This window comes from Drosophila serrata, unplaced genomic scaffold, assembly GCF_035046125.1.
Source record: "Drosophila serrata isolate PLE 108 unplaced genomic scaffold, ASM3504612v1 contig_110, whole genome shotgun sequence".
In the NCBI taxonomy this organism is placed as follows: Eukaryota; Metazoa; Arthropoda; class Insecta; order Diptera; family Drosophilidae; genus Drosophila; species Drosophila serrata.
Genome location: NW_028257008.1, coordinates 130,872 through 153,415, shown reverse-complemented (window position 1 = coordinate 153,415; position 22,544 = coordinate 130,872). Strand labels below are relative to the sequence as shown.

Here is a 22,544-nt window from a genome sequence, read left to right as displayed (position 1 = left end):
TTTAGTTTGCGTGTCGCCTTGACATTAGGAAAAAAGGGTTGGGAGTGAGCACACCTGAGAGGGGGAGGCAACATAAAACCGCAATCATTTTGCACTTTTCGAGCCAAGTACAAGGGTTCGAAGGCGTTGAGCGGCGGAAGGAAAAGGCGTTCGCAGCCGAACATAACAATATCCGGAAAGAAACCAATAAACGGGAAATTCCGCAGAAGGGCCGCTGTCTAGGCCCAATATTTGGTGGGAACCGAGTTGGAAAAAGGACAGGAAGGAAGTCAAAGGGGGGTGGGTTACCTGGTCGGTGGTAACCAGGAGGGTGCTTTTTTTTTGGGTGCTAACCAAGGGCTGATTGGACCTATTCGGAGCGGAAGCAGAGCGTTTAATTTGTTAACTCGACTGACGGAAGGTGGAAAGTAACAGGTCGCACATAAATTAGACTGCCAGCTAAAGTGCATTAATATGCATTTCCCACTCACTCACTCCTCGGGAGGAAAACTCTCCCACAAGGTAGTAGTTGCACCTACCTACCTACCCCTCTCCTCCAGCGATTAAACCCTTCCTCCTCTTCCGGCGGTTGATAAGATTGGGCCACAAACCGAAATGCAAACAAATATATACTCGCGCTCTATTTGCACGGGACTAGAGCTGAGCAGAGCTTCGATTGTTTGCTTTAAGGGTAAACCGCACTCGCATTTATAGATACTGATACAGATACAGATATATATATAGGAAAATATATAGATAGATGTGATGATAAATCCGAATAGTACTTGAAGCAAATAAAAGTGCCTAGGCAAACGGGTCGAGTCAATAATTTAACTAAAAGCGCGCGCCATCGATTAGATAGAGAGACACTGGCGACAGTTGAGGTTTATCAAGGATTCGATAAGATAGCACTTTCCAAGTACAAATCCATCCATCCATCCTTCCCACCTCCGAGCGGCCCAAAAGTATGCTCGGCAAAGTTTCGCCCGGAAGTGCCAATAAGAAAGCCATCTAGAGCTAATCAGAGGCGTCTTGCAGAACAAAGGGCCTGGCTAATTTGCGGCAACAACTCGTAACGAGCATGTAAATGAAAGTTTAACTGTAACTGCAACTTAAACCCATGTGGAATGAATACTAAATTGGCCAAGAGCCGGGCGGCGTCTTGCCAGGACCCTTGACATTCAATTGAGGGTGGATTCGTCTTCAGCAGCGCACCGCCTTCAAGTGTCTGCCGGCAACGCCTTGAGTGTGACTTGGGCTCAGAGTCCCGAGTTCCTGGGCCGCCCCCGCCCACAAATTATGTCAATAGCCAAGTTTTCATGGCCAGCAGAGATTTGGTAGTGACAAAAGGTTGCTTGTAGTCGCCTTTTCCCACGTCCCCCGGAGCCGGGATCCCTTTGGCTTGCCATTGTTTACTTTGGGTAAATATTTTATGGCCAAGAAGTGCCACAAGAAACTGTTACCGAGTCCTTGGGCTGGCTGAGGGGTAGGGGCAGCTTAACCTGCTGAAATGTCAAGTGGGGTTGTGGCGCTTCTTTTGATTTTTCACATTTTTCCTTTCGCTCGCCTTTTGCGGTCGCTTAAGAAATATTTTCCAGGCTTTTCATCTTTTTCCCTTGTATATTTTTTTGTGTTTTGTTTTTCTTCTGCTTGGCTTTTTCTTTTGTATTGTTCCGTTCGCGCTTGCCAATTAGTCTGAAGCGATTTCGAATGTCCTTTTCGGCGCCTCCCGCCCCCAAGGACCTGGTCCGCAACCCTTAATTAATGGCTTGCAGCATATTCCTCAACTTTGGTCTCAGCCCGAGCTTAGTTGGGCAACTATTTTGTCTCATTTTCCGGCTGACTTAAGCGCTTAATAGTTTTCCGCTTTTGCCGACTATAGTTTTAGAATCCTCCCGCCCTCTTATTGGTGTGTCTTCTTCGGCTTGCACTTTTCTTGCTCAAGTCGAAACTTTTTCTTATTGGAAAGGGTTCGGAACTCAGCTTGTGTGTGATGTCCTTATGTACTCTTTATACTTTACTTGTTTTTTGTGGTCGTCGGGCAGTTAATCAATTTTTTTCTGTCCTTTTTTCCCATAGATTGTGTAAAAAGTTTATTCTGCAAGTATGTTCCGACGAACGAACGAAGTCTTTTTGTGGTTTGGTGCAAGGGAAAAGTTTTAATTAAGAAAACCTTGAAGTGATTTATTGATTACAGAGCCTCGGCCTGGTCAAACTTTCTGTGGTCGCAGGACTTGCCTTTAGGCATTGGGGAAAGTATCTATATCTTTAAGGGGGTAGGGATTCAGATAAAAAATTAGGGAAGCCGAGGTTGTATACTGTTGCAGTTTGAAATTAAATCGGAAATTGATCATAAAATATTCGCCTTCTTTAAATCGATAATTATCGATATTTGCATATGAGATTTTTGAGCTTAGGATATTTTTGATATATTTAAATCATTCATTTCTTTTATATAAAAACATATTTGCTTATAATCCTTGAAAAAGGATATACAAAAAAAAAAAACGATTTTCTCAATATATTATATATTACTTATAGAGTTACTATTAGCTTTCAATTGAAATTGTTTACCCTCTGTCATTAAATCGGACAGCAATTTGCAAGTTGAAAAATGTTCACAGATTGCAAGAGAATATAAACTTCAGCTTTCATAAGTGTATTTCCTTTCATCTTTTTATATCTTTTTAAATATAATATATAAAATATATTATATCTATATCTATCTATATATTCTTGATCAGCATAGATCTGTCTGTCTGTTCCTCTCTACGCAAACTATTCTCTGAGTTTTAAAGCCTTAAAAACGAAACTGCCGAGTCACTGGTATATAAATCTGAATGAGTCGGATCGAACGACTATATCATATAGCTGATATAGGAGCGATCGGAAACTGCCCTCCCACTCTCCCTCTCTCTCTCTCTCGTTAGTTGTTTATGTGTATCTTAAGAGGTACCTCTTACTCTCTACCGCGCTCAGCCAAGCCTCTACAGATCCCTCTTTCTCCCTTACTCTCTCGCTCACACTTTCTCTGTTCTCTTGCCTCGCGGACTATAAATAGAGGGTCGCTAGCGGCGCGCCGCCCTTAGTCTGTCCGTGGCACCTGCAGTGATAACATCGATTGTGATAGTGGCAGTGATAGTGATTACCTCCGACCCCAATTATATCTCCTGACTAATGGATAACCAGGAATAAGCTGACGTGGATGTTGGCATGATAAGCCTAATTGGAGTCACCAGGAAAGTAAATCTACACTGGAAGGAATAAGGTAAGGATGAAAATGGATCACAATGTGTCATCTACCGGGGTAAGTCTGAACAATGACATTTTATTATGTAGATATTTAGAAGCTATTAGAGGGATCAGGCCTAGGTCTAGAACTAGCTGTTTTAGCTATGCATCCAAAGTTGCTTGCTTTAATTGCTTACTTTAATTATGATATTAAACGGACATGGCTAGATCGATTCGGATATTCATGCTGATCAAGAAAATATATGATTTATAGGGCCGGAAATGACTCCTTTATATAATTATAAGCTTCTTACTAAAAGTTATTACCCAATAAGATAATATAAACATTTAACGTTTCAATATCTTATAGATAGCATATAAAAGATGAAGAACTAAAAGAATCTTCTTAAAAAACAAGACAATCAAAACGATCTTCTTGTAACTGATAAATGATAAAAAAACATCACCTTTATGACTTTCTTCTAAAAAGAGGAGGTTCCTCCACAAAGACGAGTCAGCCAATGAGAAACTATCTTTCTAGTAAGTAAGTTCCCCCTACTTAGTCACAGTCTCAGCGAAGTCAACAAATGCGAAGCGCGGCGAAATCAATTCGTTGTCTCCCTCTCACCGAAAAATATAGAAAAATAACGATTCGCTGCTTATGGAAGCGCAAAGAAATACACCCACTATCCAAAACCCATACTCGGTAGGTATACCTTCCCTTTCCGTTTCCCCGGAACAAAGTCACATTGAGTCTGCTCAACTTGGCAGAACGAAACTTTGGACCCAGCCCCCCCTCAGAAACTTTGTGTATTATTATTACGGCCACGCTGCTGCTGGCCAATACGCAGTAAGAAATAAAGTCGAGGAAACAACAAACAAACAAAATGGTGAACACTTCCGTTTGGCCCGAAAGTAATTACCGAAAGTCGGTAGTTGGTAGCCCATCGGTGGTAGGGAGAAGGGAGAACTTGGTCTGTGCCGCACATTTAACGCCTCCTTTCCCATTGTCATTGTTTTAATTGTAAACAATATGAAGATAATCAGAGGGCCGAAATCACTGCGTGAACGGGTAGAAGCTGAAGCTCAGGTGCGGTCTGCAGGGTTCTTGGTGACACCAAGCCCTACCACCTGTATCTGCACCTCTGACTCGGACTCGGACTCGGACGCTGCCTCTGTCCATCCACCCGCCGGCGGAAGTGTCGCCGTGACTGCGAAACAATACAAAAAAGCGGAACTACTCTTGAAAGATTTGCGCTGGACATGGCCAGTGCCACCTTTACCTGGCCGTCCGGACCAGCTCTCTGTCTGTGGCTTTTCATCGCACCCGCCAACTTTCGCGGGCTGAGGCTGTCATGAGTTGTTGGCCCTCGCATATTATTAACGTTTTAATACGTATTTGTGCTGCCTCTTTTGGTGCGTGCTACATGCCGGGGCAAAGTGGTAAGGGATTGGCAATGGAATGGGGCAGGGAGATGGAGGGTGTGTCTCAACCACTTGTTGTGGACCGAAGCACGTGGGAAAGTGGAAAGCGGCTATCGATGCGAATGAGACCATTGAGCTTCCGCTTACACTGGACAAATAATAATTACTTGGCCAGTACTTATTTACTGAATTTCAATAAAAATGTTTCAAAAATATATAAGAATAGAGATAGCTAGAAAGGTGTGATAGATTGCTGAGGCCTGAGATTAGTTTTGAAGTGTAGTTTTAAGCCTGGTGCATTCAAGCGATCGAGATAGCTCTGAATAGAGCTAGATTGGGCTAGAACCTGGTGCAGGGAATGCTTGAATGATTCCACCATGCGAGACGTGACACCAGGGCAGATCGACTCAGAACCCAGATCGCCACCCGCCTCACGCCAAGTGCTCATGCATCCGGTCCAGTTTTTATTTGGGGGTTGGGCTGAGGCTTGATTCGCTTGCTTGTTGTCGCTTTATATAAGTCTAACCCGAATGGGTGTCTCCTCGCGTGAGTGTGAGTGTATGAGTGAGTGAGTGTTCTCTAGATACTCGATACGAGATACCAGATGCCCGTGCCTAGATGGCATCGCACAGATGCTCGTACTCGCACTTGTCGTGGTACCCGTCGTACTCATGCATGGCGGGCACCAAATACGAAATAAATTACACTTGATTATCTTGTTGCTCGCCTGGCTGCTGCTGCTGCTGCTGCTCGACCGCTGATCTGTTGCAATAGTTTTGTCCATGCCCGAAATAGGCGACACAAAAAACAAGACAGATCAAGTGTCTCGATAGAATAACGAATATTGCTTACTCTGTGTATTTGGAATGGCGTTTAAGCTGTGATTACTATAGAATGATTTGATAAAATACAATTTCCTAAAAGGAATCTAAAATAAATGTCAATCATTGATTGATATTTTTAAATTGTTTAACTTGTATTGCTTATTTTACTATTTTTTGCTATTTAATTGACCATTTCTATTACAATCTTAAATGCATTAGATGTCATTGAAAGTTCCTTACGTGTGTCTTCTCTAATTAGGCTTGTTTACAATATGTTTTCTAAATATTTCATATATTAATAAATTCTACTTCCACTTTTTCTGTCTCTTTAGAATAATTCACTGATAGTTAATAAGTAATAATAATAAGTAAAGCCAATTAATGGTGATATTAGTGCTGTCTTTTTGGTAAAACTTATATTTTTAGGAAAGCTGACTTATGAACATATTGTTTTACTTGATTATAATGAATTCTATTTAATCTCCCTCCAAATATATTGTTATTTGCACATTCCCCTCATGCAAAGGCATCAACCCTTTGCCTAACTTAGGGTATTGTCGATGGGACATGTGTTGATATTCTACAAGTCATTTGCTGACTTAATTTCCAGCGCTCGAAACGGAATAGAACGGAACCGAGCAGACTGCTCTTGTTCCGACTGGACGGGGGCGGGGGAGGAAGGCACCACCCGTGTGGGGGCTTGGTGGGTGGTGGTGGTGGTGGTGCCGAGTGGTGGGGTCAGCGGATGGAGCCGCGACATTTGCTCAGCGAGGCGTGCAACTTTGGACGGTGCTCAAGTGAGCTCTGCCATTGGCCGGCGCGACGGCCCAAGTCACATATTGCTCTGGATCGGCATCAGAATCGAAATACTATACTATATATATACGAGGCGAGTGTGTGTGCTTTATTTAATTCCAGATAATCATTGCGACTTGTTGCCGCGCTCATGTCTCTGTCTCTTTCTGCTTCTGTGCCGTCGCGTTTTGGGGTAATTTTCTTTTTGCAATTGAATGAATTTGCGTTCCCCATCCCTGCCTCCCTCCCTGTACTGAGCCACCCCCCCTAACCCATGTTGACTCTTTATTGTTCGGCTTCAATAAGAGATTATTCGAGGGCCAGCAGCGGCGGACTGGACATTAGATGTATAGATGTATATTTAGATGGTTGCGCTCAGCTGCATGGTAGAAATTTTCACTTCCGTTCTTAAAACGATTTCCGGCCGACCATCAGAGGAGTTGGCCGTGCATGGCGAAAGGTCCACACAGTGGACTTTCAAGTCCCAAAGCCCAAAACTTTCTACATGACATTTCCACCTGGATGCTGGCCAAAGTTCTGCACAATGTGCTAAATATTTCGTGTGGCTCGCAGTGAAACTTTCTTGGGGCTAGCGAAACGAAACAAAAAAACAAGCAACTTGGCCAAAGACTTGAACAGGGAAAGGGAGAGAAAAGGCATTGGAAAATGTACACAAGGAACAACAATTTTGTCTATTCATGGTGCTTTGAAACTTTAACTAAAACAATCTAATTTCATTTTGTAATCTTCAGACTTGTTTTAAGGACTGTAATTAAACATATAATTATTTATTTTCACTAGTCCTTAGTTTATTATTTAAGAAATTTTAAAGATTTAGTTGAAGTTATGATGGAGAATGTGTCGAATTAAGTTTAGGAAAATAGTTCTATAAACAAATAATTCAAAATAAATTATGTTTGATTAGGAAAAAATCAAAATCATAAGTTTCTAAACCCTTAAAGTTTGCAATTGAATTATAGGATTAAATCGGAGAGCTTAAGCTTAAAAGATTCTAATTTTTTGAATCGATAATTAGCGATATTTTCATATTCAATTTTATTGGCAAATCAAAGTTTAAAAAATTCATAACTAAGCTAAAAATTCATTAATTTCAATTTGGAAAGCGTTCCTATGTTAGTTTTTATTAGGTTAATAAATCTGCATACTCAATTTATAATTTTTAAAAATTGAATTTTTGGTCGATTTTTGCAAATTTTAATGATGTAACCCCTTATCATTTTATGAAAATTTTTGAAAAAATTTCAAAAATGTATTTTTTGACCGGACATTGCTAGATCGTCTCGGCTGTTGATGCTGATCAAGAATATATACGATTTATAGGGTGGGAAATGACTCCTTCACATCGTTATACACTAAAATTATAATATCCTGCAAGGGTATAAAAAGAGCTCCAAAATAAGGATTTCCTTCAGTGCAAGGACTCAGTGGACATTGTTAGCCTAAAAGTCAACTTTAATTTTGCATTTTTCATAAGTAGCCTTAGGTGCACTTACTTATGCCGGCACAAGAGCACTGAAAAGAAAACCGGAGAGCGGGCAAAAGGAGCTTGTGGGGTTGGGATCGCTCCACATGAGCAACTCAAGCCGTAAGGCCAAAGTTCTTGAATTAAACGGAACGAAACGGGGAAATGTGGGGAAAATGTGTAGGACTGCGAGGGGGTAAAGAAAGAAAAAAAAAAAAAAACAACAAAACAGGCATCACAGAAGTTGGTAATAACAAGTAAAAACAGCAGCAAACTCATTTGCACGGCATCGAGCTGGATAATAACGAGGCTGGGAAATGGGAAATGCTTAAGACTGGCTTCCTTCTATTTTGTCGCTTAAGCTGAAAATAATTGCAGCCTGCTTGTAAATCCAACAACGCAGCAACTAGCGGCGTCTGCTGTCAGCAAAAGGATAACACGGCGCATCATTACACCCACACTCACACGCACACGACGAGGCTAGCATCGTACAGGACTCTCGGCACACACATGCAACTTCAGCAATTTCCGTTTCCGCCGCTGCACTGCACTGCGCTCCCTACACTCTTTCTAGCCGCCTTCTTCTAGCTCAGACGCCTCTGTTTGTTTTCCTTTTTTTCCATATATATAGTTGTATCTTCTCGCAGAAGGGTTTAAGGGGGGAGAAACTCAAAGAAAATGTCTGCGTGAGGGGCTGGCCTGGCGGGGAGAAATTGAAACGGACACGGGGCACGGACACAGGCACAGGCACAGCCTCCTGCTCCTAATAACCCAACAAGCAACCATCTCTGTCAGTTTTCTTTGCCATTTCATCTTAAGTAGCACACAAATAAACAAAGGCAAACACACACACGGACGAGCCGAGCACAGAGCAGCAGGGTCCTGGTCCTGGTCCTCTCACAAAGGCGCCTCCTCCATATGGCAGCACTTTTCGATTAAGGATACTCGGACCCCCGTCCTCCCACACCGCTCTGAGTGTGTTGCGAGTGTGTTGACTTTCTAATTAAAAAATGAAGTCCACTCGAGCACAAAGGCGTTTCATTAGACCAAGACTGGCCGTCGGACTTAAAGCTAAGGGGATAAACGTGCCAAAAGACTTACCAAAATTTAAGCGGCTTTCTCATTGGATAACTTCTCGATATGGTGTAACCTGCAAGTAAAAAGCAAACGATGGCACAGGGCGCAACGTAAGTGAGTGATTAGTAATCTGATTGCATTTTTCAGATGGTAAGCTGAAATGATTTGTGGAAAATAATGGGACAGTTCACAAGACCTAATTTTACAAGATGCTGCCTAACTCAGTTACTAGAGACAAGATAAAGCCAAGTATTTCCTGGTAAATTGCGAGCTATTTTTTTGTATTTTATGGGATTAATATTTATAAGATAGATAGTTTTGGGTTTTCAAGTAACAAGCCGCAAGAGGGAATTAAAATAAATGTGTTTAAGAGATGGGAAATATTTTAATACATCAAATTACTAAACATATAATATGGTATATTAATAAAGTAAAATTGCTTATAATAATAACTCTTAGCCAATTAAAATATATAATAATTTTGAAAATGAAAGCTAATATTAAGCAATTTATTCATGAAATGAATAATCACTTAACTTTTATAGAGTTTAATAAAACTTATAAGCTTGCAGCTTCACTATATTTTATCTGAGCTCTTAACTGCCTTGCCCTAAACTTAATTTCTTTGCATATTCTCTTTAAATAATTAATGTTTTTTTTGTAAATTGTTCTCTTTTATTTTTAAGTAAAATGTTTATATATATTGTTTCTTGGTTTGGTTTGTTCTTTTGTTTGTTTTTTTTTTTTTTTTGCACCAATACCATTTGCGATATTTTACCCTTAATTTAAGTTACAATGCCAGTGGCGAGTGCGGATGGAGCCGCTTCAGAGGCCTGCGTGTTCAACGTTGATGGCTGGCATCTCCTCCGTTGGAGGAGGAGGAGGAGCGGGACTGTACCGCTGCCAGGAGCGGGCGGTAACAGTCCGCGGTCATAGTCAGCTTCGGTGGCTGGTGATGCGGATGAGGACGTAGCATTTCTCCGGTTTTCTTTCTTTCTTTTTTTTTGTAATGGGGAATTTATTTTCGTTTTGGGACAGGGACACAATTCACTCTAGCGCTGCGGTCAACGGGGACGGGAGGGGGGCTAAACGGGGGTCAGGGGTCACTAAACGCACACTTTCATATTTTAAAAACTCCTTTTTTTTATGCGGCCAAGGAATTCATTTTAATTCATTATTTTTAGGCACAGCCGCGTAGCACGCTACATTTCTGGTCACTACGCTTCGAGGCACACCGAAAATTATGCCAAACTTCGTTCACTGTTTCAGATTCATTTCCGGTTAGTCGGGCTTAGTTAGTTTTATTTTCGGTTAGTCGGGGCTTAGTTAGTTTTATTTTGTTATCTTCGACTTGCATTCGGTTTTTTGTATTGAATATTTTTTTCGGAAGGGTTTTCCAAAGATTTGTTGCCGCAGCGCTTTTGTTTTTCGAAGTTTAATTTAGAATTTCGGGCATTTCTTTGATTTTATGTTTTAATTTGTCAGACTTTTTTTTTTGTTTGTTTTTTTCTATTTGTTTATTTGTATAGGATCTAGATTTTGAATTTCTATTTATGGGAAAAAAATGTTTTGGAATCAGTTATCAGAAGGAAAGAGTTGATAAAAATAAAGATAAAAACAGAGAAGTAAAGGAAAGTATAGTTAACACAAATTGTTGATATAAAAAGAATTGTAAAATAGTAATGGAAAAATACATTTATTTTCGTACTTGAAATAACTGTATTAGCTAATTCTTAATCAATCAATTTATTTAATGTTTAATAGATAATAAATGTATTTTTAAATAAACTTCCATTCTATTAGGTTTTTTTATACTAGAAATATTCAAAAAATCATATATAAATAATTAATTTTGTGTAAAATTTGAATTACGATATAATAATAAAATATAATAAGTAAATCATGAATGTAATAAAGAAATATAATTTTATAACAAGTTTGTATTAAATTTATATTTCATATTGTTTATATTTGTCACACTGATTTAATGCACAACATTTCTCCTCTTTGAGGACTTTATTTATTTGGTTTTCACAGCCGTTTTTCCGGCTCTCACTTTGTCACAGTTTTAAGACATTTATTTGTTTTGCATAAATATATTATTATTTTTTTGAACATATATATTTTAGATATATTAACCCAACCTGGCACATACCATCGTCAAATTGTGGACAGATTGGGCTAGCTGGGGAGACTGATACTACTGATAACTGATAACTGGGTAAATTCCTAACTGCCTGCCAACTGAGTGGCCAACTGACTAAGGATGAACCTTCTAAACTGGCTGCTGATGCCTCTGGTTTTCCCACTGATGCTGCCTATTCCTGCTGCTGCTGCGGCTGATGCTGCTGCGCTGCTGTCGCTGCCAGCCAAGACGATCAAATGTCTCCCAAGAAACGAAGCCCCAAAGCTTTTATATTCGGCTCCGAGTGTCCTTGTGTGTGTGTGTGAGAGTATTTATATATAAAATTAGGCATGCTCGCTGTATCTCAACTATATAGGCATGAGCAAGGACATGCTCCTGCAAGCGACGAAAGTTTTGCTGACTAAGTTGAGCGGAGCTGCGGCGAATCTGAGGCGCTGGCGCTGCCTTGGGCGCTTTAGATAATTTCCTGCCAAGTTTTTTCCCCGTCAAAGCCAAGACGCGCCGCTTGCCAATGCGCAGGCAGAATGATTTGCTGGCCAACATGTCGTATGCGCAATGTGGCCACCAATGCCGCAGCAAACAGCAGCAAGTGGCGCCCGCTTGCGATTGTGTTAGTGTTTTTTTTTATTTTTTTCGTGTCTTGTCTTCTATTTCCCCTATGGCAGGATGTATGTGTGTGTTGTGGCCCTTTTGGTTGGCTAATCGCGAAAGGAGGCAGCAAATAAAGGAGCCGCAAGTTGCACGTACCACAAGACAGCGACACTTGAACTAATTGAGGAGGATCTGTGATTGGGTTCGATTGGCGAGACGATGGAGCTGGCTGAACTAGGCTTTAATTGATTATTTCTAATTGAATATTTTAATTGATTTGTATTTTATTTATATTTTATATTATTTTATTTAATTTTATTTCATTAAATTTATTAAGACATTGATTTATTTATTGGTTTAACTTGAAAACTGATTTGAATTGAGGCTTCAACTCAGACACACCACGGCTTATTCAAATTAGTTTTATTCTTCTTTAATTTTAATTTGTAATATTTTATTTGAATTGATTAATTTATTTGGAATTTTTTTACACAAGTCAAGGCGGCGTTCGTCGGCGTCGTCGGTAGAAGACATAAGCAAGCAAAACTTCTGCCTTCTGCGCGCGTGACTGGAAACGTACTGAATTTGCAATGTTAGCCTGCGAAAGTAAAGTGCCAGGAAGACCAAGGCGCTGCCTCAGTCGAAGTCGAAGTCGAGGATTCGGTCTCGGTCTCTGTCTCGGTCTCGGTCTCTGTCTCTGTCTCGGTCCCAGTCTCGGTCTCCGCTTCCGCTTACGTTTACGTTTACGTTTACGTTTGCCCGCTGCTGCTGCTGCTGCCCACATAAGTGTGCTACACTTTCTTGCAAGCAGCAGCAAGCGCCAGCCCTTGCCCCCCAGCTCCCGCATCCTGGCATCTACGATAACGAGCTGCCTTTTCTATATACACGAGCGTCGTCCGCTTTTAAATATATGTATATCCCATATAATAATATATATTATTTATATATGTGTGTATTAGGCGACGCCGGCAGCGGCAGCGGCAGCAGATAATTTCCTACACGCAGTAAGTAAGCAAGTAAGTGTGCGCCTGCCCACACGCACACACTGTCAGACGCTGGCACACCTATACCTACACACACAGGCACGAAGAAGTGCTCCAAGGAGGAGCCGAGTGCCGAGGCAAATCGGGAACTGGCACGGGAGCGGGACGACGGCGGACCGTACGCGCGCGTAGCTTAAGAAGGACTAGAAGAGAAGAAGCAGGCAGGCAGCGGCCGCAGCAAGCTGAGGTCCTGGCCGAGGCGCTGTCGGAGCGAATTCGGTTTCGGAATATGGGGACTCGGAAGTGCAAAGTGGGGGTGTAGTGAAGGGAGTCGGCAGCCGAAGCAAGCAAAGCCGATGTGCAGTTGCGTGGGTGTAGGTATAGCCGCTGCCTCAGGATAATGTAATTCACTCACACACACACACACACAACACACACACAGAGACACGAAGGGAGTCGCAGGACGCCGGCAGAGAGAGGACGCAATTAGAAAGCAGAGGGACACGAAGTAGCCGAAAATCAGGCACACGAAGGTACACGAAGCTTGCGGCTGGCAGTCTTCGGGTTGCCGGTTCAGACATTCCTAAAAGGACCTCTCTCTTGCTTTCTCTCTCTCTCACGCTAGCCATCTCTCTCTGCCAGCGTCTTCTGCTCAAGGAGCAGCAGACACACACACACACTTACACACACACAATTCGCTTACCCGTCGGAGGATTCGGAGCATCACGTGAGCAATTCTGCGTATCAAAATCGAGTTGTGGGCTCCGTTGTTTCGAGTTCGTATAAAAAATATATACAAATCATAATAATACGTATATATACTTATAAAAATGTTGCCAACAATCTTTTTGCTTTGTACTTTTGATTTTACATTTGAATTTTGTAACTTGTGTCTTTGTTTCTTATTTTGTCTTGTGTCTTTTATTCAAAATTGTTCGCGAGATTCTTTCGTAAAGTTTGTTGTTTCTTGCGTTTAGTTTAGTTTTCGTATTTTGTTTTGTTTAAATTTTTGTTGCGTTTTTTTTGAATAGACAATCTATATTTCGATTACAACTAAAATGGACTGATGAGTATATATATATTTGTGTTGTGAGAGGGGCAAACAAGTTCAAACAAATAACAAACTGAGAATCGCCGAGAGTTCCTGCCGGTTTGAGAGTTAAGTCGAGACTTTTGGAGAGACGGCGAAAAAACACTTAAGAATCGGTCTTCGTTACGAGATTTTGTTAGCCGGTAAAAAGTGGTTTCGATTCTTTTTTTGGACTTTTTGCTTTGCGGTCTGAACTAGGTCCTTATTTTGTGTTTTGGTTTTCTTTTCTTTGCTAGAGAGTTCGATTTGGTTTTTCTTTTTTTTGGACACACGATCTATCAACTGCCTTTTTCTGGGTAAGAATTTCCTTATGATTTTCGAGTTCGAGTTTTAGTTGCTGATTTTGTGTTGATGCTTTTTGGTTTTTTGATTTCTTTTTTGTTTTGGTTTTGTTTTGTTTTTGAGTGCACGCAAACTTAATACTTAAAAATAAATGAAAACGTAATTGAAAAATCCGAAAATAAAAATTTGTTTGTACGACGACGTTGATGTGAAGCTTTGTACTAAAAATGCGAAAAATTATTTCGCCGCGAATAGGCCGAGGACGACCGCTGACGGTGTCGTTATCGTTGCGTTGCGTTCTCGTTGCCGCTGTCGTTGTCGTTGTCCTTGTCGTGGACGCGGATGCGGACGCGGCCGCGGCTCTCTGCCCCAGCACAAAACGTCCGGGTGTACGAGTGGGATTGTATATGTATTGGCAGCGAAAAAACAGGATACAAAAAAAACCAAACAAAAAAAAATGTGTTTGCCCGCCGCAGCCGCGAAAAAATACGCGAGTGCAGGCGGCGGGGCAGGATATATTTTTTTTTTGCTGGGGAGGCATTGCAAAGCCAAAGGCAATGGCAAAAACACACACATTGGGGGGGGGGGCTTTGCAAATAAAATCCGCGGCAGCGCTGCCAGGACCTTCGCCCACCCAAAGCCAGGATATCCCCAAACCCATACACCCACAGTCGCACACACCCACAGCGGAGGGGAGCTCGCTCGCACGCACACACACACAAACACTTTGAGCTAGAGCTAGTGCGCATTTCAAATACTCAAATACATGGAGGGGCAATCGCATCGCATGGCGTCAGCAGCGAAGTCAACGTTGGCGTCGCTGCTTCAACAAAATGGAGAACGGGTATCTGTGTGTGAGTGTTTGTGTGTGTGGCAGGATATTAGTGTAAGCAGCAGCAGAAGGAGCAACATCCTATGGTGATATGTTCGATTTCTAAGGACTTTCCTCCAAGACTCTAACGTACTATATTCTCTTGAAGATTCCCTTATCCCCACCTACAGAAATTGCTCACAAATACATTCCACAGGACACTCTAAAACTGAGTCCTACTTTGGGGATTTGCTGACAAAGAAACACTCTGAGTTGCCGTCGGCTTCTGCGGCGAATGTTGCAATGGGGAAAGGACTCTAAAACTAGAGTGTCTCTTATAGCTGAGAGATGGTAAAGGACTTGCTCCATTTTCCTAAATATTTTCCTGTCTTTTTTCTTACTTTTTTTTGTGGTTGCAAGCACGTGCTTGAATTTTGGGGGGATATACTCAAATGAAGCAAACAAGTAGTTTTAATCATAATAATAGGAATGGGAGGATTTATAGGAATAAAATTATAAATATAACCTTAACAATGGGAAATGATTTTTCGTTAAGAAATTAAATGTTTGCAAACAAGAAGATCTTTAAAAAGCATAAGTAAATAATAAAGGAAATCAGCAATTAATTATCCATAACAGTTAAGTACCTGCACTTTTTATACTAAAAAAAAAACATAAGAAAAAAATAAAATAGGAAAATTAAAATATACACACACGTTTATCAGGTATTTCTCCATAAAGAAATTAGAATTTCTACAAAACTCTTCGCATGAAAATAATTACAAATTCAATTTAAGGACAAACATATAATTTTTTATATTGGAAACCATTCCCATTTTCCTCAATCTTTATTTTTTAAAAGCCCAACTGAACTAGCAAAAATTTTAGTTCTAGTAACTCTACTGCTCTTCATGATCCTTTTTCCCATTTTTGTAAATATTTCTAGCCTCTATTAATATTTTACCTATCACCCAAAATTTGTAATCTAAGGATAATAAAATGGCAAGGATTCTCTGTCAGACTTTATAGAGTAATGGAAAAGTGCATTTATGGATGGTTCATGGGGCATAGGTGATGTTCGATCACGTACAGGACAATTTACTGATGTTATTTATCCATGGCGATGTTCAGTTTCTCTCTCGTATCCACAGCTATGTCCTGTGTGATTCCTGGGATCCTGGTGATTCCGGTGAGGCGTTTCGTTGGCCACTCTAGCATCGCTGTCTGCGTCGCCGTCGCCGGGAACGCGGAGCGGTGCGAGCGGTCCAGCTGAATGGACTGACCCAGCCGCTCCACAGGATCAATGGAGCGATGGAGCTGGAACTGAAGCTCTGGTGGTTTCTCAGTTGGTTGCAGTGCCTTGCAGTATCTGTTGGATTGCACCTGGATCAGAGTGTGTGCCAACATGAGAGGTAAGTCGGTGGACTTTTCGGGTTTGCCCGCTCAACAAATCTAATTTTATAGCATTTAGCTCCTTGGAGAAACCCTGAAACTTGGGTTAAGGACAGCGGACGACGACGCAGACGAGTGGACGCCGTTGACTGAAGGGTCTTAGTCGAGAGCTGTTGGATCCTTGAGTTAAAAATATCGGGGATGCGTTTTATGCCTTCTTAAATTTCGGTCTTTATGCGGGCAGCGGTGAATTGTTAAAACGAAATCAATTGGCGTTGTCAAAGAAATCAGTTGATTGCATTCGAATTTTGGGGTTTTGCCTTCGATCGAAGCTTTTATTGTAACCCGGACAAGCGGGCATCGACGCACACTCGCACACACACGACGCGGACACTCGCGGCCGGATACATGTATTTAGATATATAGATATATATTTGCATATATTTTATTTCATTTATTGTATATAAATAGTATTTGACGGCACTCGAACGGCTGAAGCTGAAGCTGCCTCGCTGCGCCCCAGCTCCTCACCGGTTAAAGGGGGCGGCAAACGCGCGCGCACTTTGCACCCATTTATATGTATATATATCTATATATATATCTATATTCTATACCGTATATATATATATATATATGCAATATATATTTTATATATATAATAATGCAACCTCTCACTCCGAACTGCACTGCACTGGCCGGGGCTGTGTGTGTGCCGCTGCTGCTTTGCTTTGGCGATTTTTAGAAAATAAGCAAGTCCGAAACTGAACCGAACCGTCGACGACTTGGACCAACTCTGCGGCTCCTCGCTGGAGCGGCGGCTATCGTGGCCGTTACTTCTTTTGCTCACTCGCTGGCGGGCGGTGCGTCGTGCCGAGGATATAAAAAAGCAATGTTCTACTCAAAAGACGTCCAAAAGCCGTATGCCAACTGCGGTGCCCGGCCCGATGCCTTCCGATGCCGATGAGATAGATGCGTTGCGTTTGCGATGCGATGCGATGCGTTCCCCATTCGTTCGGCGTTCCGTCATCGCGACATGGACATGGACACACGGGCACGTACATGGACCCACACCCCACCTTCATCGATAGCCGCCGAAAAAAAAAAAATCTACAGACGCGCAAAATGCAGCGAACACCCCCCTCGAACCTGCCACTGTCCTTGTATGTAAGTTTTTTTCCTTTGGCAAAAGTTCGCGCGCGCAAAAACCCCATACATATAGACAGGTCACAGAACACGGCCTATGTACTTGGAGCACTCGATTTGCGAATGAAGCGCGGTGGTGGTGGTAACTGATGTGCGGGGGTTGGGGGTCAGCTGCTGCCCCACCAAGAAATAGAAAAAACTTTGCTCCGACTCTACGCAATGTCTACGCGCCCACACTTGACCCACACCAACCGTCGACCCTTTTTGCGAGCCGACCAACCACGCACGACGGCGCTACCAAAGAAATGCAGCTGCACCACCCATCTCCAGTCCCAGTCCCAGTCCCCTTTCCATATCCATTTAACCCAACCCAACCCAAACCCCATCTCCATGCCCAGCTTCAGCTCCAGACCATCGTCGAAGTCCTCGTCCTCGTCGTCGTTGTCGTTGTCGTTGTCGTTGTTGTCCTGTTGGCAACGCACAAATCACGCTGGAAGGTTGGGGCAGCTGAAGGGCAGTTGCTTGCTGCACGTGCTGGGGCTCCATGAACAGCTGCTGCCCAAACCCCCCCTTGCTGCCATGTAAAATTCCGAGTCCTGGCCAAGTAAATAAACTGCAGGCGGATTGAGAGGGGGGGACTGGGCGGCGAACTTCTAAAAATAAGCCGAAAAGAGACAACACAACCAAAAAAAGAAGCAACCGCCTCAGTCTGGCGGCTGTGAGAGTCCTGGAGTGCAATTGCCTTGCAGCGTTGCATCCTTTCGGCTGCACTCGCAGCTCTCGTTGCGCATCCGAGGTCCTCTCTTTCGCTCCGGCTCTCGCACTCGGACTTGCTCTCTCTATCTGGCTCTTTGCCACTTTGGAGTTTTCCTTTTTTCCCATCTAAACTGTGGCAAGTTGGCGTCGACAGCGACGTTGCAGCTAACGTCGTCGCCGGCTTCGCTGCCATCTGCTATTTACTAGTGCAGCAGCAGCAGCAGTTGGTAAATGGAGCCCCCAAACCCATCGAGAGCCACCCACAAGGCAACCAAGCTGCCCCTTCAGTTGCTGCCACTGCTATCTTCTAGTTGGCAATTGCATTGCCTGCACTGCACTTCTCCTGGCGGGGAAAACGGGGATGCACTGCGCATGTCCTTGTTTACATTATGTGCACGACTCCAAAACTTCACCTCCTGCACTCATGTGTGAGTTACGGGGAGTTGGTTGTAGTGTCTGCGTGTGTGTGTGCGAGGATGTAGAAAAGCAAAAAGTCTACAACTACAACTAAACCTGCATCTGCTGCTACTGCACATGCACATGCACACCAGCAACACGATGCTGTTGCATGTTGCTGCTGCAGCTGAACTCCGTCGCCCGACAACAGACACGAAGTCCTCAGGAAGAGGAAAGACGAACAGGACCAAAGCCGAGCTCGAGCTCAAGCCAAAGCAGTGCTTGGGTTCTGAGTGATGAAGAAACTTTAGCGATCTTCACACATTTTATGAAGAAACTCAAGAAATAATTCATTCTGCTTGGAGAAACTAACTAGACAGCCTTTTTTAAACCTTTGCTTTTATAATTGTAAAGGAAATTTTTACTTTCCCCATGTATTTATTTATGGAAATTAGATGTTGGTTTAGATACAAAAATCATCTTTTTAAATACGAAAAAAAAATAATATTAAAATCAAAACAATCCTCATTTTTCTTAAAAAAGAACCCTATTAAAAAGAGTAACTTAAAAGCAAAAGTAATTTGTTGATTTCTCCCTTATTACTTTGTTAGCTTTCCTTGTGACTAATTTTAATTAATTATATATAATTAATTTTTTTGAAATTAAAAGAAACCCAGAAATTAAGCTCAGTTCGAAAAGCTGCGGTTAATATAACTTAGGAGTTAGCCAAAGGATCATGAGTTTGAATGTGCAATAGAACTAAGCCAAAAATGCATTAATCTCAATTTGAAAATCTTTTCTGTTTTGACAGGTACGAGGATAATATTTAAAATATTAAGACTTTTATGAATTTTTTACGATTTAAAATATAGAAAGGGTGTATTCCAGGTAAATTCAATCGATATTTTTGTATTTAAGTTTTTTGGGTAAATCATAGTTTTTGAAATATGATAACTAAGCCAAAACTGTATTAAATTCGATTCGGAACCCATTTCTGTGCTAGTTTTTATAGGGCTTACAGATCTGCATACTAAGTTAAAAAATTTTAAAAATTCTATTTTTTGTCAAGTTTTGACAATTTTAATGAAAATTTTGAAAATTTCGTTTTTGACCGGACATGGCTAGATCGATTCAGCTATTGATGCTGATCAAGAATATAAATGATTTATGGGGTCGAAAATGACTCCTTCACTGCGATTCTGCCTAAAACTATAATACCATACTATTGAACAGAGAGACTTTTACATATTTCTTTAGTGAGAATATTTAAGAAGAAAAAGGGAATATATAGTAATATATTAAATTGATCGTGAAAATGCAATTAAGGGATAAACTCTGGAAATTTTTAGCAACTTATTTTTTTAATAGAGATGTATTGAGAACAATAATCTAACAGTACCTTTTCAATTCAAAAACTATTATCTATGTTTATTGTAATATTGTTAAGGTATGTATGTTACAGTTGTAATATATATTAATTGTACTCACCCTTAAATAAAAATACATCGAAAAAATATCACATCACAATAATTTTGATATTCCGTTTGCATTTAGTGTTTTCTCTCTAAACTTTGATTAATTACTTTAGTATAGTTCCGTTTACTTTTCGCTTTTTCTGTTGTTAAGGGTCCTCTCTTTTTTATAATTTCTTTGTTTTTTTTCTTGTTAATTTTATTATTTGTTATTTTTTATAAATTAATATAAGAAAATTTTGACATTTGTAAAATTTAGCGTGTAATTTTTGTTGCTCTCATAGACTTTTTGGTTGTTTTAAAAATTTTTCAGGTAATTTCGTAGTTTTCGATTTCGAGTGTTGACTTCTGCTCTTCTCCTCTTTTTTTCTTTTGTTTTGTTTTAAGACTCCTCTTGGATCTTTTCCAAATAGTGTGGCTTGCCGAAATGCACAATACAAAAAGGTGAACTAACTAAGGATCTACGTCTGAATTTGTAGAAACTGAGATGGTGTCGGGACGATGACGAACCTGTGGCCGAGACTTGAAGACGGAACGGGGCCAGACAAATGCGAGACGGTCGAAATCAAATTCAGACGTTTTAATTTTGGCTCAAATCGGAATCGGTGCGGAACTGAAACTGGAGTTACTCAATCCTATTTACTTCGTTTTCGTAATACTGCTGACGTGCTACTGACTGACTGATATTGCCTGCTTATATTTGGTTGCTTCTTCTTTTGGGCTTCCTGCTGATGGCTGATGTTGTTAGTTGTTGTTGTTGTTGTTGTTGTTGTTGTTTGTTGCTTGCTTGTTTGTTGCTTACGAACGAAATGTCGCTGATTTATCAAGTGATTAATATTATCGATATATTGGCAAAAATGTAACTTTGTCTATTTTGTTATTTGTTGTTGGCTGGCTGGTTTTGTTAGTTAGTTTTGGGAAATGAAGAAAAAACTGCGCTACATTCTAATGCCGGCGTTTACATTGTCTTTCGGCGTAAGCCGGCTTTTCTTGTCTTTTCTTATAATATATATATTATTTTTTCTAGCGTATTACAACACACGATGCACGACTCAAGACACTCACAAGCCCCAGCCCGAGTCTCAGTTCGATGGGCTGATGGGCCAACGGTGCGTATGCGCGATGTCTTGGCAGCATTCTGAGCGAATGTTGCGTATACGCAGTGTGGGGTAGAGTTGGGAAGAGTGTTTGTTTGAGTGAAGGTGTTTAGGTTTCGTCTAGTCTTTGCTGCACTTCAAGTCATTTTGCTCACACTTTCACTTTCACACATTCACTTGGCACTTTTTTCTAGATCTTTCTCTCACTCTCTACGAGTTTCTCTGTTTGTATTTTCTTTTTCGTTTTTTTTTGTTTGTTTTCAGTTTTGATTTTTTCTTTGCAACTGCTTGTGATTCTGCTTCTGCTTCGGCTCCTGCTTCTGCTTCTGCTTCTGGGGTGATTTATGCAGATGCGAAGAAGTCTGCGAGAAGTGGCGAGAAGACCTGCCTGCCGACTGCCTGCCTGCCTGCCTTGCACTGCCTACTGATTTGCCTTGCCCGATGCCTGGTGCCTGATGCCTGGTGCCTGGTGCCCGCTGCCTGATCCTTTTGCGGCCTCAGTGCAGCTCAGTTCGATTCAGGACAGGCCAGGACAGGGAGACGTGAACCCGAGGAGCAGAAAAAAGCGCCGCAACTTGTTTCGCGTTTAGCCGTTTTCTGTTGCAATGTCCTGGCTAAAATTGCTAACGATGACGATGGGCCCCAGAGTCACACAGCCAGAGCCGCTGTCGATGTCGATGGCGTCGTCGCTGCAGCGCTTTGATGATGGAGTAGGATGTGGATGTCCCTGTGCCTGTGGATATGGCTGTGACTGTGACTGTGTGTGGACTATGGATGAAAGTGGCCGCTGGCCGGGCGCGAAACGCGCGCAAAGGATGAAAAAAAAAATGAATTCCGCGGCAGGCAGCGGCAGCAGCAGCGCCAACCGAATTGTCCTCGTCTTTTTTGGCTTTGGCTTTGGCGCAAAAAATTGCTGCGACTGCGACGCCGACGCCGAGAGTCCTGCTAATGTACACATATACACACACACATGCAACACTACACTCAAACCCACTCGAACTGGGCGCACATATGCAATGCCGGACAAATCCAAAAACACAGAGAGAAACAGACAGCAACGCGCGCTCAGTCGCGAAAAATCAAAACAAAGCGCGACGACAGCAGCAGCAGCGACACGTACACACACACAAAAACACACATGCACAGCAGGACATGGACAATGCACATACCACACTGTTTTGTGTGTATTTGTGTGTGCAGCCCCCGTCTCTCACTCACACTCTCCGGGACCTCCAATCAAGAGCAAAACGCATTTTGCTGCGCCTAAAAATCAAACAACGCCAAAAAGTATGCAGCACCCAAGCCACCGGAAATGGGGGACGGGGTGGTTGTTGGCAGAACTGCAGCCTAAGTGTACCTAAAACCCGGTACTCCCTCGAGCCACACTGACCAGTAGCCACTGCTAGGATGGGGTTGGTGGGTGGTTTGGTGGGTAGCTGTTGCTCCAAACTCCGCCATGTGGGATGAACACCCAACGCCCCGTTTGAGGCCCTTCCGTCAACCCACAAACAGCGCCATGTGGCCATGTTTTGTTTTGATTTCGAACTTCCCGCACTCGAACTTCCCGCACA

General features: G+C 42.0%; 1 protein-coding gene across 9 annotated transcripts in view; it reads right to left on the bottom strand.

Annotated features, from left to right (window-relative positions):
- pros (homeobox protein prospero) overlaps positions 1 to 22,544 on the bottom strand; it is a 134,120-nt gene that overhangs the window by 41,923 nt on the left and 69,653 nt on the right. For 4 of the 9 annotated variants that reach the window (XM_086841185.1, XM_086841192.1, XM_086841193.1 and 1 more), the window contains exons 1-2: positions 13,238 to 14,402; positions 8,839 to 8,887 (exon numbers count right to left, since the gene is read on the bottom strand). The gene's annotated coding sequence lies outside the window, so the exon portion shown is untranslated. Of the gene's footprint in view, positions 1 to 8,838; positions 8,888 to 9,592; positions 12,739 to 13,237; positions 14,403 to 15,807; positions 17,722 to 19,892; positions 21,802 to 22,544 lie in introns of those variants that run through there. The other 5 variants (XM_086841188.1, XM_086841186.1, XM_086841189.1 and 2 more) reach the window with 5 other exon arrangements.